Genomic DNA, 19,904 nt, shown 5'->3' on the forward strand with positions numbered 1-19,904 from the left:
TGTCTGACAGCTTGTTCTATCCGCTGGTCCTCTCTGCCGGGCACTCCCGGTTCATGGTGTGGCAGGGTTCTCAATTTTCTGCCACAGTCAGATCTGCCACAACGGGTGTACGCTCTCTGTCTCCTATGACACCTCCCATGAGGAGGGAATTGCACCTTTCCAGTTCGGCGGCTGACTCCCTCCACCTGTTCCAATCCTGATTGACTCTTATCCTTCCCTCTGCCATGTGGTGGGACCTCTCACTGTTCGCTTGTTCCCAGAGAGTACTGTGCATACAGAGGATCAGAAACCACACCACCCATTCTTACAGGAAGCTTCAAGTCATCATACAATTTAACTCCAATGTAGCCAACAAACATATTGGGATGTTGGTAATAAGGAGGACAATGTATATCCCTTTCTGGCTTTCTCCTGTCCTCAAAGGGGTTCTATGTTCATTCATCCCCAGTTTTTGTTTCACAGATTTTTTTGGTGAACATTTTAATGATAATAATGATAAAGATGTGTTATTTATATAGTGCTTAAGCCTAAGAGCTGTACATAGAGCATATTTACATACATCATTGTCATCCCAACCAGAGGTTGCTACTCATTTATCGACTTCGGAAGGATGAAAGGCTGAGTAGGCCTTGCCGGAAGTCTAACTTGCAGATCACACACATATATTGCATCAGCGAGCACTCAACCCGCTGAGCTATGTTACCAGCTTTATAGTTCTCGTTCTCTCATTGAACATGTTGTAACTTAATAAAGGGAGCATTGGTCCACTGTTGGCTAAACAAATGCAGACCGAGGCAGCAGCCATAACTGCCAGTTCGTTGCCCACAGAAATACCTGCTATGTTTCCTATGAAGAAGAGAGCCCTTTTCCCTGAGTGAAGAGGCCATTATGCTGAAGTATTGTGACTAGTGAACGCCTGCAGTGAGATAGCGGGAGGGCAGGGATGTGTTTTGACATTACCAATCGAACCCCACTCTTCAAAGAATCTGGTATTAATAAATGACAATAGGAACCATTTACATGACACACATAGTTAGCTGAGGTGTCTCCTAAATCAGTTGTGGACAGTGTATGAGTTATTGAACTTAAAATCAAAGGCTCTGAAGGTATCTGAAAAACCCACAATCTGCTGCAGGCCAGCACTGTGTAGTGGAGCAGAGCTGTGCGGTCAGACCTTGTGATATATGTCTCTGGCCATGGGCCTAGGAAGAGAACTAAGACAATGAGAGCCAAAACCGAATGCATGATGGCAGGTATTAGGAGGGAGTAGAGGGGACATAAAGTCTACTCAGATCCCTGCTTCAACAGGTAGATGGACACTTACCACTCGTTCCAGCTCAGAACCCTCTGGCATGTATTTATTGGACATTTCCTATACAGTAGAAAGTGTTTTCAGGCGACACAAGATAAACAGAGGGGGGAGGGGGCAGGAGAGGATAAACAACAAGAAACTGTCCTACTAGGCCTTGTGACATTCGGATTGTGCAAGTGCAGTAAACAAGTGCAGGGGGGGTGATGCCTCAGGGCTCAGGCACAGTAAGTGCTAGAGGAGCCCATGGAGGGGAATTGCACATTGAGGAAGGGGTGAGGATAAATGTGCGAGGAACAGGGTGGACCAGACTCAGTAGGCTGGTCAGGGAATGGTGCCCCAAGGCAAATGCTTGTAATGGGGTACTGCGGAAGACTGGTAGGACGAGGGCCTGGTCCCTGTAGGACTCAGAAAAGACCAGGCAGCCAGTCGTATTAGCAGGGGACATTAGCAGGGGATTGGAAGGAGGAGGAGGAGAGGAAAGTCTTGAGGAGTGCTCAGGATTTAAGGAATTCTGCCTCAAGTCTGAGAGGGGCAGGGAAGCCATTCCAGAGGGAGGCACCTGTGGAGGAGAGAGATCTACTTCCCACTCTCTGCTTGGAAAACGCTTGACCTGTAGAGAGTTAGAGCTGGAAGACCAAAGGACTCTAGCAGGGAGCTATTTAGAAAGCGAAAGTTATATATAGCGCAGTCCCAGGCCACAGAGAGCCTTGTGGATGATGCAGAGGGTCTTGAATGTGATGCTTGCAACGACCAGGATCCAGTGGAGAGATGTTAGGGCTGGAGAGATGCGGTCTTGCCAAGGACAATCTTGCAGTCCTATTCTCGATTACTTGAATATGGTGGAGGGAGGAAAGAGGAAGATTGAGGAAGCGGCTGTTGCAGTAGTCCATTAGGGAAAGTGAGGAAAGGGACAATGCCTCTGAGGAGGTGGAGCTGAAAGTGGGCCTGCTTGGCAAGGTCTGTGATGTGAGGTGAGAAGGAGAGAGAGGAGTCGAAGGTGACTCCCAGGTTTTTTGCCTCACAAGAGGGTGAGTGGAGGGGGCCCAAGGACAGCGGCCAGAGATTAGGGGGGTTGATGGGGGACTAGGTCCAGTGAGACGGGTCTAGATATTACTGCCATTAAGACAGCGATCATTAGCAGTGCACCATGCCTGAATAGCAGTCAGCCAGTCTGGAATGAGAGTGGAAGGAGAGGAGGTAGAGGAGGGCAGCTTAAAGGACAGCTGTGTGTCATCGGCATAACACTGGAAATGAGCAGAGAAGGTGGAGATCAAGTGGGCAAGAGGGGCAAGGTAAATGTTGAAAAGCCAAGGCGAGAGGATCGAGCCCTTAGGGATGCCACAGGTAGAGAGTGAGGTTGAGGAGAGAAAAGGGCTCATTTCTACCTGGGAGGGCCGATTCAAAAGGAAAGAGGTCAGCCAAGCCAGTGCCCAGTCTGTGATACCCAGAGTATTGCAGAGTTGATTTAAGAGGGTGGCATGATTGACAGTTTCAAAAGCAGAAGACAGATCCAGGAGGATGAGAACGGAAGGAGAGCAGGAGTTGAGATCAGAGAGCAAGTCGTCACAGGTGCTCACATTGAATATTAATTTCAAGCATTGTCCGAGAAACAGGTCACAAAAGAATTCTCGAATAGTAGCATAGATAGAGAAAGCTTTATTGTCTTGCATGACAATCAACAGAGCTTCATATTTACTCTCCCGGAACAATTCTGCAAAAGCCTGACCTTCTTACCAGACCTCCACCTTTGTTGGACATTTCCACATGACATTCAATGAACTATCTAAGATTCTTCCAGAAAGGTGTTTTTACCATGATACTTAAGGTGGAGGCCTCCCTCCACTATCAGACACCATTAAGGCCATCATCAGCGCAGATCTCTGACATGTTGATCGCTTGACCTGAGTCCTGATAGAAAGCTCCTGCTGAATCGCCGCAGGGGTCATCGTCCTCCTCTTTACGAGTGCTGGTACTTTTCCATCAGTTCCTAAACAAGGCCTCAGGGTATAGCCAGTTCACATGACTTGACACCAAAGGGATCCCTTACACAAAAGTCTTACCCTTGCAGCTACTATACAATACAAATAAATGTATTAATGACAACTGAGCAGCACAATACATTGTAATTAATCAGTCATTATTATTCAGTTGGTTCACGTTGGCTGAAAAGGAAGAGGTTATAAGGCCTTTTTTAAAATAAATCCGAGCATACAAATCACATAGCAAAAATGAAACCTACAATATGAAATACATGTCCTCCAACACCCTCTACTCTTTTTGTACTAAATGTGTAACACTGTGACATAATTCCTCATCCTGGTAAAAAAATCAAGGGCTTCATGTTGTTGGTGAAACCAAGCTCATGCATCGAGCTTCATTTTCCTTGTAAGACAAATACCAGAGACCTCTTCGAACAGGAACTGACCACCAAGCCCCAACCTTTATGTCTATCAGTGAGGTGACTAACGCAAAACTAAGGACGAGAACATTCTGCAAACTCTACTCTAGCCTTTACAGCGATAGAGAATCCCCCCAGCCACTTCCACCAATACAATAAAAATCCATGTGTAATGAGTCCATCAACGATGCAGAAATCCAAATGATGTCTCTATCACAGGACAGGTTCCATCCATGCACTTCCCCAAAGGGGCGTGGCTCGCCCCTTCCATTGAGACCTCTTCTCATATTTCTCAGAGGATCCTTTGTATAAGATGGACAAACCAGTTACATCAGCAGAGGTGTTGGTAGGAGTGGGGGTGAGGGGGCTTTAGCTCCGGGTCTTATGGTTATAGCCCTGGATAGAAGCTGAGGGGTTACAACCAAAAAGGTAGCTAGCCCCCAGACTGTCCCAAAATTAGCATACCCCAAATCCTTTGCAGACCTAGCAACACCCCTGTACATCAGTCACATGGCACAAAAAAGTGGCAGACAGCAGGAGAAAAGCGAACAACAAAGTGAATAGAGTCACAAGACCTGCAAATTCTGCAGCAAAGAACACTTGTTAGAAGAAACATAAGTAAGACATTCGGCCTCATTACGACCCAGGCGGCCACGGAATGAACGCCTAAGTAAGGGACCAGCACGGTTCAGTCTGGGCCACCTCATTACGAGGTCTGCAGCGGGCCCCGCTCTGCACTCCTGGTCAGACCAGACGTGCAGAGTGGGACCCGCTAGCAGGCCAGGATGCTAACAACGGGCCCGTCATTAACAGGATGTATTGTTAGCATCGTCCCCAATTCCATTGAGCCTGCAGCTTACATTACCCCTTCTTGGAGGGGCCGCAGCTTAAATTACCCCTTATTGGAAGTGCACAAGCTTACATTACCCCTTCTTAGAGGGGCACTAGCTTGCATTACCCCTTTTTGGAGGGGCATCAGCTTGCCTTACCCCTTCTTGGAGGGGCACCAGCTTGATTTACCCCTTCTTGGAGGGGCAGCAGCTTGCATTACCCCTTCTTGGATGGGCATCAGCTTACATTACCCATTCTTGAAGGGGCACCAGCTTACATTACCCATTCTTGGAGGGGCACCAGCTTGTATTACCCCTTCTTGGAAGGGCACAAGCTTACATTACCCCTTCTTGTAGGGGCACTAGCTTGCATTACCCCTTTCTGGAGGGGCATCAGCTTGCCTTACCCCTTCTTGGAGGGGCAACGGCTTACATTACCCCTTCTTGGAGGGGCAACAACTTACATTACCCACTCTTGGAGGGGCACCAACTTACATTACCCATTCATGGAGGGGCAGCAGCTTTCATTGCCCATTCTTGCAGGGGCACAATCTTACATGACCCCTTCTTGTAGGGGCAGCAGCTTACATTACCCCTTCTTGAAGGGGCAGCAGCTTGCATTACCCCTTTTTGGATGGGCATCAGCTTGCCTTACCCCTTCTTGGAGGGGCGCCAGCTTGTGTTACCCCTTCTTGCAGGGGCAGCAGCTTGCATTACCCCTTCTTGGATGGGCATCAGCTTACATTACCCATTCTTGAAGGGGCACTAGCTTACATTACCCCTTCTTGGAGGGGCACCAGCTTGTATTACCCCTTCATGGAAGGGCGCAAGCTTACATTACCCCTTCTATTAGGGGCACTAGCTTGCATTACCCCTTTTTGGAGGGGCACCAGCTTGCCTTACCCCTTCTTGGAGGGGCAACAGCTTACATTACCCCTTTTTCGAGGGGCAACAACTTACATTACCCATTCTTGGAGTGGCACAAGCTTACATTACCCCTTCTTGGAGGGTCCGCAGCTTAAATTGCCCCTTCTTGGAGGGGCACCAGTTTACATTACCCATTCATGGAGGGGCAGCAGCTTTCATTACCCATTCTTGGAGGGGCACAGTCTTACATTACCCCTTCTTGGAGGGGCATCAGCTTGCATTACCCCTTTTTGGAGGGGCATCAGCTTGCCTTACCCCTTCTTGGAGGGGCACCAGCTTGCATTACCCCTTCTTGGAGGGGCAGCAACTTGCAGTACCCCTTCTTGGATGGGCACAAGCTTACATTACCCATTCTTGGAGGGGCACCAGCTTACATTACCCCTTCTTGGGGGGGCAGCAGCTTACATTACCCCCTCTTGGAGGGGAACAAGCTTACATTACCTATTCTTGGAGGGGTCCCAGTTTACATTACCAATTCTTGGAGGGGCACCAGCTTACATTACCCACTCTTGGAGGGACATCAGCGTACAGTACCCCTGCTGAACAGGGATTTGAAGAGCAAATGATCAGTCCTGCTAAGAAAATAAAAAAGCCTTAAACCGATAAGGGCAGCCATGACTGGTTTATCCTGGAAACCTACAGCTGCAACATAAATAACACCAGAAAGAGTGCACCTGGGTGTGAGTTGAAATGCTTCCTTTTCTCTTCAAAAATGTGTCTTTACATCAGTGATTCTGAGGACCTAGGCAAGGGTTCTAGAAGATTTGCAAACCTATGTGGAACCTATTTTGACCAATGTATGGTCAAATCGTACACTAAATCTCCAGACCCAGATATCTCTATCAACCAAAAGGCTTCATGTACCCTAGCACATGTACTAAGCAGAAAATTAATGTCTAATCCATATGCATATATTGATAGCCTCCAATAGCTCTGGTTGTTTGGAGGTAGCTATAGTCCACACCTTCAGCTATGTCTGGTTTCCTGCTCACATCACTTGAACTGACTCTAACTCCTTAGGCATTGCACCTAAGGCGATCCCAGAGGCCATAATAACTAATTGTTCTTAACCATAGCAACATATCCAGAGTTATACCCAGGGCACTAGAAGGAAACTTGGATGGCTGTCCAGGATACTGCATCCACCAGACATCATAATGTGTCACTCAGTCCAAATAGTATCCAGCCCATGGCCCAAGGAAGATTGTACGTGTTGGGTCTCGGGCTCCTTCCATAGACCCTCTGGCTGGATTGAACACAGCATCTGCTGTGCTGACACATTCATCAGGGCCATAGCTTGGCTGGCGCTGCAGATTTCTTAGTGAGGTCTCGTAGCCAGGCGTTTTGTTGCACATCATCAAGGATCCTTACGAGTTACTCACTAAGGACATGTTGGACTTTCGCACACTTGTCTGTGTGCTCAAGACGTGGACTGCTGTGCCTGTTATACAGAGTGTTTTGAAGGAAATTTGCGTTAAATCTGGTAGATAGTGTAGTGTTCTAAGTGCCGGTGTGATGTATCCTTCTTTAGTGAGTCTGAGGAGTAGTCTTGCTGCTGTGCTTTGTGTTCGTTGTAGTTATAGGTGGTCTAAAATGGTTTCCATTGCCATATAAGCACGAGGACAGCAGCAAGGTAGGGGCACTTTAATATAGATGGACCAGCACAGCCGGAGGGTTGGAGAATGCTTTTCCACCCGCCATCGACTATCGGTTGATTCAGGGCCACTTGATATCTAAGAGTATATTGTATGTTAAATCATGAGATTCTTTCAGTATAAATGCATGAACGGGTCTTATTTTAGAAGGGGACGGTGTCTATTATTAGGCGAGGATGAATTAAGTGTTTTCTTTTATGATGGGAAATCAGTACATGTGTCTAAGGAGTTATATATTTTTGTTAGGGTAATCTATTTCTACAATACCACAAGTGTGTGAAAATGAAAACGGCGAGTTACAGTTATTGTCTATCACCAATTAACATTCCAATAGAAGTATACATTAAAAGATAAACACAGACCGCTTTATGTGCGTACTTCTATCCCATTTCTTTCATTTCTTTATTTTCATTTCTATGAGCGCACTTAGCCCGGAGGCGTCTAGGAGCCTAGATACAAGCAGGAGAGAGGTACATATATAGCAAGCAGGTCTAGCGGCGCGCTGCTTAGTTGAACAAGTGGGTCTTTAATTGCTTTCAGAATAGTCTGTAGGAGGTTTCTGACCTGATGGATGGGGGAGTGGCGACCGAGGCAGGGAAGATTGGCCCGCCGGCTCTGGACCATCTGAACCTGGGAATGGACAGGCAGTTCCGCTCGAGAGAACAATAAGAAAGGTAAATGCCCAGGTTTGATTTGGTATGCAAACCCCTGATTAAATGAACAATACACAGCTCTGTGCTCTTAGAGTGGAACCCCTCACAGGGTCAAGACTCATATGTGGAGATTACTTTTAGGATTCTAAGTTGTATCTCTCTCTCTCTCATCTCTGCACACTGAGTTGCCTTTTTCATACAACGCTAAAGACCTGACAGTGGCAAAGAGAAATCAGCCTCAAAATAAGTATGGTTAAGCACATGTCAGGAAGACAGACATGTTTCCCACTGGATTTCTTATTCAGTCAATGAAAAAAATGCTTTCTGAACTAATTGAGCTGCTATTAGTGACATCCGTTAGTAATCAAGAAAAGAGCAATTTCGAAAGAACCAGATAGATTCTTCTGTGTATTTTTGTCCCCTGCAGGTAACCAGGGTAGTGATGCTGCTAAGTACTCAAATTCATTACCCCAAATCTTGACATATTCCTGATGATATAAATATGGATAATGTGTTGTACACTCAAAAAAGAAGCCTCACACAGGGTCAAGGCTCACATTGGGCCAGTATCTTTTTTTTTTCTATTTAGCTGATCGCTACAAATACAGTTTATTAATGCTTGTGCCCTCTGTGCATTCATAAACGTACGGGTGTCATTTTACAAACATGATCACAAGGATCTCTGTGGCCTTGTAGATGCGGCATGCGCAGGACCTGATGTTGCTCCCTAATTCTGGCTTAGGACCCAGTTGCAAGTCTTGTTCCAACAGGTGCCTCTCCCCTCAAAGAAGCTCTCTTGTAAGGTGTGATGCTGCAAATGCATCGGATGGACAGGGCTTTCGTTGCCTTGTTTTTACTGCTTTTTATCATATCCCTGCCGCGGTGGCCTCTTGCTTTCTATTGCCTGCTACCTTGTTTTCCCAAAGTCCTGGGAAGCCCTGACTCTGTCCCTTCCCCCTGACCGGCTGTTGGGTGGAAGTTCCATATATGGTGTTGTTGTGAAGTCCAGACCAGACTGGCTGGAGCCTTCCCAGTGACTGTATGTTGTGGGTGCACCCTGTGGGTGGGACCTGGGTGAATGGAGTGTGTGACGAATACGCATTCTGTGTTGTGGGTGTCTAGTATCTGGTGTTTGACACAATGACTGAGACAGCCCTGCCCGAAACTGGTATGAATGCAGTGTAGAGTGTTGAATGGCTTGGTACTTGTCCCAATACACATAACTTGTTGTGAGTGTCTGGAGAGGAGTGAATGGCCTGAATGCACTATGCCCCTGATTGGATGCCTGCCTGCATGAATGCCCTTCTGACCGATTGGTTGCCTGAGTGTGACCCAGCAGAATGAATGGGAGATCAACTAGTATACCTGGGGGCCTCTCACTGCTAGAATTCGTGTTCAGAAGCTGAAGAGTAACTGGAGTGAAACTGAAGCTTAACCTTGAAGCCCTGCTGGAAGAGAAGAATTGCTGTTGCTCTCCTTCACAATCTGAAAGCTGCTGTGTCTCCAAGAACTGACCCAGAGAGGACGTGGTAAGGCACCCTCTTCCCGAGCTACGAGGGACCATCGTGCACTAGCTGATCTTTGCCAAACTCCCTGGTAGACAGACCTATGACAGCTGCTGACCGGAGAGGGGACTGCCGCAGAATCCCAAAGAGAAGCACCCGGACTGTTGTCTGCCACTGTCGAAGACCGCTGTCGCCGACTGGAGCCGCCGTGCTCCTGTTTGCCTAAGAAGTTAATTTGAGCCAAGGACGCTCTCATCTGCATCGCTGCCCGCTTTATCCCTCTCGAGAAGGCCCGACCATCGATGCAACGAGGAGCATTCACCGGTGGGTTTCCTGCCACCTAAAGACCACAGAGACGCTGACGACTCGACGCCCTTGCTGGCCACAGTTCTTCAACATCTCTTTGCGGTCCAGAACTACCATCACCGAGGTGCCCCACACGCCTCTTCCTTGCAGGATGGCAACGCTCCGTCGTCGACGAGCACCGCTAGGAACGAAGCTGCCACTTCACTGCTGTAGTTCACCCTGTTCTCCGTTGGATGTTCGACGACCCGTGACTCCTGCCTTAAAGAAGGGCCATCGATTTCCCAACGACGAAAGCTACAATTCCGGGTACATTGGGGCTGTAGAACTATTGTAGAGGGAAATAAGACTTGTAGAACAATATTTGGACTGGGCTTGTGATACATCTTTGCGTTACAGGTTGCCCAGGTGGGGGGATCTCCACACAGAATTGTGCCTAGCTGGCAAATGCCAGTATTCTGCCAATTGTTCAACCAACCTGCTTTCCTTCCCCTCTCTACTGCTGGTTTCCTCTTTATTGATCTGTGTGGCATTTTGACAGTATAGTTGATGTACTTTAATGAGATCTGATAATAATTGTGGTACCACTTTAGAACTGTATATATTTACCATTATTGATTGTCTGAGCACAAAGTGAGTTATTGTGATAGTGTACATAACCTTGAATATTAATTATATAAAGACTGTGTTTTAACTAATACAGTGTGTGGACATTCGTTTGTGGGGGCTTGGGGACTACACTGTACTTAAGAACCAGCCTGCATCACCTCCTGAGAAGCAAGGCCTTGATTGCTCGTCCACTGCTACCACAAGAGAGAATCTTGGCTGGGGTGCTCTGTGCCTCTCCTCTACCATATAGAGAGTGGAAGAATAGACACCCCCCTCCAGTTTTTACATAAGGTGCTTGGGGAGACATGGTACCGCTCTGACACTCTTCACCAGTCAATCAAAGGGAAATATCTTCCTGCCAGGACCTGTCATTTCTCACCAGGTGGGCCGGAAAGTTGATTCTGCTATTAAGAGATTATTCAGGACCAGGGTTTTGTACCACTGCCTATGAATCTAACTCTTGCAACCTCTTATGGAAGACCTACCTTTTCTGAATATTCCCATCAGCAAGGAATCTGACTGTGCTCTAGAAAGAAACATCATTAAGGCTCAATTCCAGTTGATGCCAGATGCAGAAATGGATGGCATAATGGTGACAACTTTAACAGGTGGAAACAGCATGACCGGCCCATCATACCATAATGATCAGGAGCTCAACAGTTCATAGTATCAAGAAAAACATGTTACTTCACTGACTCTAGACAAGAAATCATTCCAGGATAAGCAATTTTCTTCATCACACCAGGGGTTTTCTAGAAATAACCCTAATAAAGAGCCATGCTTCAATCGGGGTTCCTGCCAGTACGAAATGCCTGACTTTGCCAGCGAAGTGACCGCCTTCCCTACATCAAGGGCACCAAGATGCCAGCAGCCCGTCTCTTCCATAAGGCAATAATCCTGAAAATCAAGGCCATCCTATGGTTCAATTTGGACCAGTGAGGGGAAGAATAGTAGCATTTAGGTCGACTTGGATGAACTGGATAAAGGACCCTTGGGCATGGGGGTGGCAGCACACAATTTATAGTTTAAACTTAGGTCAATTCTTTCTTCAATGGGAACAGTGGCACTCATTGAGCGGATTCGGAACCTCCTGTCAAAGTGGGGTATACAGAGCTTTGGCAGTTTAGATTGGGGGTGGCAGGGAGTGTGGTGAATGTTCTTTCTGGTGGAGAATGCATTGGTGGGTTTCCGATTCATCCTAAATTGAAAGTATCTCAATATCTGGCTCTCAATTGCCTCATTCAAGATGAAGATCCAGCAGATCCTCCAAATTACCTTCATGACGAGGATAGTTGTGAGTGATTCATATCCCCACATTCTGAGTCAGAGGACTATTGGAAATACCTCAGGTAGGCCATAGCCGGGCATCATTTCCAGGTCATTGGATGCCCTTTCTGCCTCAGTTCGGGCTCCAGGAATGTTACCATATGATGCCTCCAGTAGTAGGAGGATTACATCTCAGAGGTATGTAGATTTCATCAGGGCAACTTTCAGAATAGACATGGGTCGAGCCTTCTTTCCAGCTTCATGGGCTGCCAAGCTTAGATTCTGCCTGCATTCACTTCCTTTCCAGGGAGCCTACCAGCCACAGTTGCCCTTGGGCCAGGGCTCACATCAAAATGCATGGGGGCTCCTCTGGCCAGGCAGTGGGATCGGACCTCTGGGAATACAGCGTCCAGATTGACATCCAACCCCAAACTCAGATAGGGCTGAGTTCTGGTGGTTACTGAGGGAAGCAATGGAAAGGGGAGTTCCTCTTGAACATTATTAGTCAATAATTCTAACAACAGATGCCAGCAGTCTAGGTTGGGAGCTACACTGGGTATCTTTTCAGGCACTGTAAGGTGGGATGCCAGTCAGTGAAATAAAGTCAAGTGCTATCTTGTATGCTCTTCTTCACAAGCAGTATAACTGGTCATATGGTGTTGTCATAACCATCCATACCTGGACCAGCATACATTCCATTGGTTTTCTAGAAGCCCACCTGATGTGATGGATGGAATTCCATGTCATTTGTATATGGAGGCAGCTCACTCTGGGGGGTTTGTCAATATTGTCGTAGATCACTCAGTTCCGTGTTTCCTTCATCCCTTACTTTTACCTAATGGAACAGGCTTTTCCTGATAGCTTCATGAGGCTTGGGATCCCACATATCACCCTCTGTGTGGACAGTTTCAAGGACCAGAGATTCCCCATTACTGTTCTCAGCATCGGATTTCCTTTGCGTGGGGGTGGATGCCTTGTCTCTTCCATTGCTCAGGGTCGGCCTGTCCACGTTCCCTTTCATCCTGCTTATTCCTGAGTATTGGCAAAGAGCAGGTTGAAGAGGGCAGAAGCTATTTTTGTGGCTCCTTATTGGACCAGCAGAACTTGGTTTCCCTCATTCAGCAGTGGAGAATGGCTTTGGTACGCTCTCTGGAGTTTCCGGCTCTTTGTATCCATAGCCTAGCCAATCTCAGGTTTGGACTTTGGAATTTCAGAAGCAGCGATAGTCTTCAGCTCTCCGGATATCAGTCAACCTGAGAAGTTTATCATAGAAGTAATACACTTCCGGGTAGCGTCACCCATTGTAGCCCCTTGACTGTTCGTATTAGTCATCCTGGACTTCCTCATGGAGGGAGTCAGGAAAGGTTTGACAGTTTTCACCTCACGAGAGGAGTGGATATCTAATGTATCTTGCTTGGGTTGGCTTGTATGTAGAGTAACAAAGGCATGCCTTTTATAAATCCCCCTTTTACATGTTGCACTCTCCTATGGGACCTGTCCTTGTGCCTTGAGTCCGTGCAGGAGACCATTCAAGCCCCTCAGGATGCAGAACTCAAGTAGTTGCCAGGAAAGACTCTCTTTTTAGTGGCAATATCTTCTTTCCGCAATCTTTGAAATGTGGGAGCACCTGTGTGTTTCCCTCCTTATTTTAGGATCTGTTCTGAGGCCCTCATAACCAGACCTGGATGTGGTTCTTATTGAATATCCTTCTACTTGGTATCGGAGATAGTCAGAGTTGCAGGGGGTGTTCACACCCTAGATATTGGGCAAGCAGTGGAGGAACAATGGAAAACATACAGAAATGAGATAACCTGTTTGTTTTCCAACAATTGAATAGGAGGGGGTTGAAGCCATTTGGAGTCACTCTTATTAAGGTGATTACAAATACAATCACTGAGGCCAATGACTTGCAGTGGGTACATCTTCCGCCCATCATATAGGGAAGATCTTCTCGGGGAAAGGTGGCCTCTTGTGCCAGGCATTTGGGATTCCCCTTGTGGTCATGTGCAGGTTAGCCACTTGAGCCATGTCTTCCACTTTTATCAATCGGGACTAGATGCACATGACTGTTATGACGAGTGAAGGGTTAGCAATATCACATTGCAGGAAGTCGCTTTGCCTAAAATGGCTGCATGAAAAAGCTCAGATTTTATATGTTTATGTACATTCATGTTTCTCGACTTCCTGATTAAAGCAGGTAAGTCCTTAATAAGTGAGGATTTGGATGAGGGAGAATGACTCTGGAAAATGTCTAGATTATATAAAGATTCACCATGATACAGGGTCACCAGCTTCGTTCCGAATGCTCACAACCAACCTGAACCTCTAACTTAAACTAGACAGAAAACAAAACACAAAAAAGTAAAGAGTGGTCCCCTTATGCTTTACATAATCTAAGATGTAAAATAAAAAGCCTAGAAAGGAAATGCTGGCGTTCGTACAATGCAGACACACATCAGATTCTAAAAGAGCACCAATTGAACTATGAAAAAGAAATACTCCAGGGCAAAAAAGCTTTTTACGGACGGATAATTGAGACTGCATTAAACACTACAAAAAAGTTTCTGCTAATAAATAATTTGTGCAAAAAACAAGAATCCTCCATTAATATAGACTCACAATCTCTTGCTGACCTACGGGCACAATGTTTTATTGAGAAAGTTGAGCCAATTATTTATGAGTACTGTGTCACCCTTCATCTCTCCTACACCTGGCACTAAATCGAACAAGAATCTTCTGATCTCAATTGAGTTCAAATTACTGGATCATCCTGCCCTTAATTCATTACTGGCACTGTGGGGTCTTGCCAGACTCTACATTTGCCAATATTTTGTCACTCTTGCATCTGCTTGCCTGATGTAGCCCCCTGTACCATGAGGTGCATCTTTTCCAGACCTTGCATTTAGTAACATTGTGTTACCTATGTATCTGTTTGCCTGATATAGCCCCCTGTACCATGAGGCATAGCTTTTCCAGACCTTGCATTTACTAAAATTGTGTCACCTAAGTATCTGATTGCCTGTTGTAGCCCCCCCGTACCATGAGGTGCATCTTTACCAGACCTTACATTTAGTAACATTGTGTTACCTATGTATCTGTTTGCCTGATATAGCCCCCTGTACCATGAGGCATAGCTTTTCCAGACCTTGCATTCACTAAAATTGTGTCACCTAAGTATCTGCTTGCCTGATGTAGCCCCCAGTACCATGAGGTGAGGCTTTCCCAGACTTTGCATTTTTACCATTTTGACACCCATGTATCTGTTTGGCTGATGTAGCCCCCGTATCATGAGGCACAGCTTTTCCAGACCTAGCATTTATTAACATTTTGACACTCATGTATCTGTTTGCCTGATGTAGCCCCGGTACCATCAGGTGAGGTTTTCTGGGCACCTTCAAACGACGGGAAAGCAAAACAGTTTTCCTCTCGATGAAGCCCAGTAAGTTTCCTTGTGTGGTTACTGAGTAAATGTGACACAGACGAATCATGTAGGGGTTTTTCGCAAATCTAAAAAGGCAACCTATTACCCTTTGCATTTTTAGTCTCTTTGCATGTATATTATCCTTGCATGTGAGCCGGCACTTGAAAATCATCCCCAGATATTCAAAGTGCTTACACAAAGACACCTTATGATCCTGCAGATGAGCCCTCGGATCATGTTGCCCACCAAATGAGAAGCACATGACATAGCATTACTCCTTGTTCAGCTTAATTCCCAGATGGGTTATAAAATTCACGGAACCTTCTACTAAAATATGCAAGGATTTAGAGGTTCTCACTAACAGAGCAGCATTGTCCTCATAACCTAGGACAGGAGCTTCCTCCATTTGCACTGTGCAACATTAGCGCCCAGTTGCTCCTAGAGAGTTTGACCGAGTCTACATGATCTCTCCTTTCCCGCTGATCACCCTCATGCTGATGAAGTGGAAGCAGAAGGTAAAAACAAAGATCTTCACCATTCTGGCACAGATGCTGCTGAGGGAGGCTGTGTAATGCTAAGTGCTCTACAACAATGCCAGGATCCTGGCACTTCATGCTTGGCTATTGAAAGGTTTATGTAGAGCGACTGCTATCTGAGGAGGTTCTCAGTGGGCAACAATGCCAGGATCCTGGCCCTTGATGCTTGGCTATTGAAAGGTTTATGTAGAGCGACTGCTATCTGAGGAGGTTCTCGGTGTGCAACAATGCCAGGATCCTGGCCTTGATGCTTGGCTATTGAAAGGTTTATGTAGAGCGACTGCTATCTGAGGAGGTTCTCGGTGTGCAACAATGCCAGGATCCTTGCCTTGATGCTTGGCTATTGAAAGGTTTATGTAGGGTGACTGCTATCTGAGGAGGTTCTCGGTGTACAACAATGCCAGGATCCTGGCACTTCATGCTTGGCTATTGAAAGGTTTATGTAGAGCGACTGCTATCTGAGGAGGTTCTCGGTGTGCAACAATGCCAGGATCCTGGCCTTGATGCTTGGCTATTGAAAGGTTTATGTAGAGCGACTGCTATCTGAGGAGGTATCTGAGGAGGTTCTCGGTGTGCAACAATGCCGGGATCCTGGCCCTTCATGCTTGACTATTGAAAGGTTTATGTAGGACGACTGCTATCTGAGGAGGTTCTCAGTGGGCAACAATGCCAGGATCCTGGCCCTTGATGCTTTGCTACTGAAAGGTTTATGTAGGGCGACTGCTATCTGAGGAGGTTCTCGGTGTGCAACAGTGCCAGGATCCTGGCCCTTGATGCTTTGCTACTGAAAGATTTATGTAGGGCGACTGCTATCTGAGGAGGTTCTCGGTGTGCAACAATGCCGGGATCCTGGCCCTTCATGCTTGACTATTGAAAGGTTTATGTAGGACGACTGCTATCTGAGGAGGTTCTCGGTGTGCAACAATGCCAGGATCCTGGCCCTTCATGGATGGCTATTGAAAGGTTTATGTGCAGCGACTGCTATCTGAGGAGGTTCTCAGTGGGCAACCATGCCAGGATCCTGCCCCTTCATGCTTGACTTTTGAAAGGTTTATGTAGGGCGACTGCTATCTGAGGAGGTTCTCGGTGTGCAACAATGCCAGGATCCTGGCCCTTCATGCTTGACTATTGAAAGGTTTATATAGGGTGACTGCTATCTGAGGAGGTTCTCGGTGTGCAACAATGCCAGGATCCTGGCCCTTCATGCTTGACTATTGAAAGGTTTATGTACAGCGACTGCTATCTGAGGCGGTTCTCGGTGTGCAACAATGCCAGGATCCTGGCCCTTCATGCTTGGCTATTGAAAGGTTTATGTAGAGCGACTGCTATCTGAGGAGGTTCTCGGTGTACAACAATGCCAGGATCTTGGCCTTTCATACTTTGTTATTGAAATGTTTATGTAGGGCGACTGCTATCTGAGGAGGTTCTTGGTGTGCAACAATGTCAGGATCGTGGCCCTTCATGCTTGACTATTGAAAGGTTCATGTACAGCGACTGCTATCTGAGGAGGTTCTCGGTGTGCAACAATGCCAGGATCCTGGCCCTTCATGCTTGGCTATTGAAAGGTTTATGTAGGGCGACTGCTATCTGAGGAGGTTCTCAGTGTGCAACAATGCTAGGATCCTGGCCCTTCATGCTTAGCTATTGAAAGGTTTATGTAGGGTGACTGCTATCTGAGGAGGTTCTCATTGTGCAACAATGCCAGGATCCTGGCCCTTCATGCTTGGCTATTGAAGCTATATGTAGGGCGACTGCTATCTGAGGAGGTTCTCGGTGTGCAACAATGCCAGGATCCTGCCCTTCATGCTTGGCTACCTTCATGCTTGACTATTGAAAGGTGTATGTACAGCGACTGCTATCTGAGGAGGTTCTCGGTGTGCAACAATGCCAGGATCCTGACCGTCATGCTTGGCTATTGAAAGGTTTATGTAGGGCGACTGCTATCTGGGGAGATACTTGGTGTGCAACAATGCCAGGATCCTGACCCGTCATGCTTGGCTACCTTCATGCTTGGCTATTGAAAGGTTTATGTACAGCAACTGCTATCTGAGGAGGTGATACTCTCTACCAAGCACCTGTGTACTAAGGACATGTATGGCAGTTGCTGGCAGAAGTTCCTAAATTGGTGCTGTGATTGGCGTGTGCCCTGTCGCTGTGCCCCACTAGTACAGTTCTGGAATTCTATTTCCATTATCCAATGCGAGTCTAAAGGGTAGCAATTCTACGGTTCCTCACAGATGACCAGGAGAACAAATTGTGGATTTGAGGAAGGTGGCAGCGATGGTTGGGGGTATTTATTTTGATGGCAACACTTATGGCACACAAGCAAACGGGAGCCAAGGGATAATGATGGAGGTGTGCACCGAGTCACTCAGCCAGATCTGGTGGGCAGCTGACAAACATTCCAGGCCAGACTGCTCCTAAAGCAGGTTTCATGCACAAGGAATTGGTGGGAGGACTCCTTCTATACATCGGAAAGAATAATATGCAAGTAAGTAACCTGCTCATCCACCTGATATTTCTCAGTTTGTTTGATGTGAAGCATTCTCGTATGCTTGAGTTTTTACCACTGCAGAAGGCAAGTAACCAAAAACAACCAAAGTAGCAACTAGAAATACCTAAAATGCTATTGTTTCTGCAAGATGGCAATACATCTCAAATTAATGTCTTTGATTTACAGGCTCTCCTGCCAACAATCAAAATGATGCCCTTTACTGAATAGTCAATCTGGATCGGCGCTGCCTTTGGGACTAATTTATATGATGAAATTTTGATATATCTGGGTGACAAATCTTAACGAAATGTATGCTTTGCAGCAATCTAATGAAAGAACCATAAGCTGTATGATTTCCACATTGAATTGTTCAGCCTTACTGATGTTCTGAAGCGCTGCACTTGACAGCTGATTCTTTGTTGTTCGTGCCTCCACTATCTTGTTTGGTGAGGAAACATGTTTTATTAACTATTAGTCGGCTTGTCCTAATGAGAAGATAATATGCTACGCTGTTGAAATGTTACACTGTTGCTTGTCTTAATGAGAAGATCAATATGCTACGCTGTTGAAATGTTACATTATCTGCTGGTCGTAATGAGAAGATCAATATGCTACGCTGTCGAAATGTTACATTATCGGCTTGCCTTAATGAAAAGATAAATATGCTACGCTGTCGAAATGTTACATTATCTGCTGGTCGTAATGAGAAGATCAAAATGCTACGCTGTCGAAATGTTACATTATCGGCTTGCCTTAATGAAAAGATAAATATGCTACGCTGTCGAAATGTTACATTATCAGCTTGCCTTAATGAAAAGATAAATATGCTACGCTGTCGAAATGTTACATTATCTGCTGGTCGTAATGAGAAGATCAATATGCCACGCTGTCGAAATGTTACATTATCTGCTGGTCGTAATGAGAAGATCAATATGCTACGCTGTCGAAATGTTACATTATCTGCTGGTCGTAATGAGAAGATCAATATGCTACGCTGTCGAAATGTTACATTATCTGCTGGTCGTAATGAGAAGATCAATATGCTACACTGTCAAAATGTTACATTATCTGCAGGTCGTAATCAGAAGATCAATATGCTACGCTGTCGAAATGTTACATTATCTGCTGGTCGTAATGAGAAGATCAATATGCTATGCTGTTGAACGGTTACATTGTTTGCTTGTCCTAATGAGAAGATAATATGCTATGCTGTTGAAAGGTTACATTGTTTGCTTGTCCTAATGAGAAGATAATATGCTATGCTGTTGAAATGTTACATTGTTTACTTGTCTTAATGAGAAGATCAATATGCTATGCTGTTGAAATGTTAAATTGTTAAATAGGCTAAGTCCCTTTCCAGATTGTGAGCTGATGTTGCCGCAATAATAAAAGAGATGCAAACAGAAACACAAAGTTGTGAGCTGGTTTTTTCCTGTCAAATTGATATCTTCAAAGTCCTCTACAAATGCAAGAAAGTGTTCTAATAAAAATGCTTATCATGGACTGCAGTTCAAACTAAACAGATTGGGCCTTTTCTCTCTGTTTTACAATAAATATATTGGGAGAGTGTTATGCATCTGCTATTTTGTAGAACAATATGTAGCCATGGACAACCCACATTCCACCGACCCTATGTTCATAATCTTACATGTGGCATCACAGACAACACAAGGACACCAACACCTCACTTTTATGATTTGTTCACACATTGTGAACAGCTCCCACTGTACAGACAGGTGTAAGGCAAGCTGCAATGGCAGGCCTACTGTGGGATCCTCATACCCTTTCCTGCAGCACCAGGACTCTCTGCAGCCTTACTGTTCCAATGCTGTCTCATTTCTGTGTGTTTACCCCAAGCTCCTGAAGGATGCATGATTAATGTGGAGTGCCAGTGAGGCCCTGGGGCAGGGTGGTTGCTCCTAGTGCTATAAGAAAAGGGGTTGTCCCTCCTAGAGATTGGTGACCATAGACTACATCACCTGTTGGGAGATAAAG

General features: G+C 46.0%; 1 long non-coding RNA gene across 3 annotated transcripts in view; it reads left to right on the forward strand.

The window, feature by feature from the left end:
• The window catches only part of LOC138562527 (uncharacterized), a 173,500-nt gene extending 154,071 nt beyond the window's left edge, over positions 1–19,429 (forward strand). For all 3 annotated transcript variants that reach the window (XR_011299337.1, XR_011299339.1, XR_011299338.1), the window contains one exon: positions 18,096–19,429. This is a non-coding gene — a long non-coding RNA (uncharacterized lncRNA). The remainder of the gene's footprint in view (positions 1–18,095) is intronic.
• Positions 19,430–19,904: the final 475 nt, after the last annotated feature.

The sequence above is a fragment of the Ambystoma mexicanum genome, unplaced genomic scaffold, assembly GCF_040938575.1.
Source record: "Ambystoma mexicanum isolate Mex_15411 unplaced genomic scaffold, UKY_AmexF1_1 Mex_scaf56, whole genome shotgun sequence".
Taxonomy (NCBI): domain Eukaryota; kingdom Metazoa; phylum Chordata; class Amphibia; order Caudata; family Ambystomatidae; genus Ambystoma; species Ambystoma mexicanum.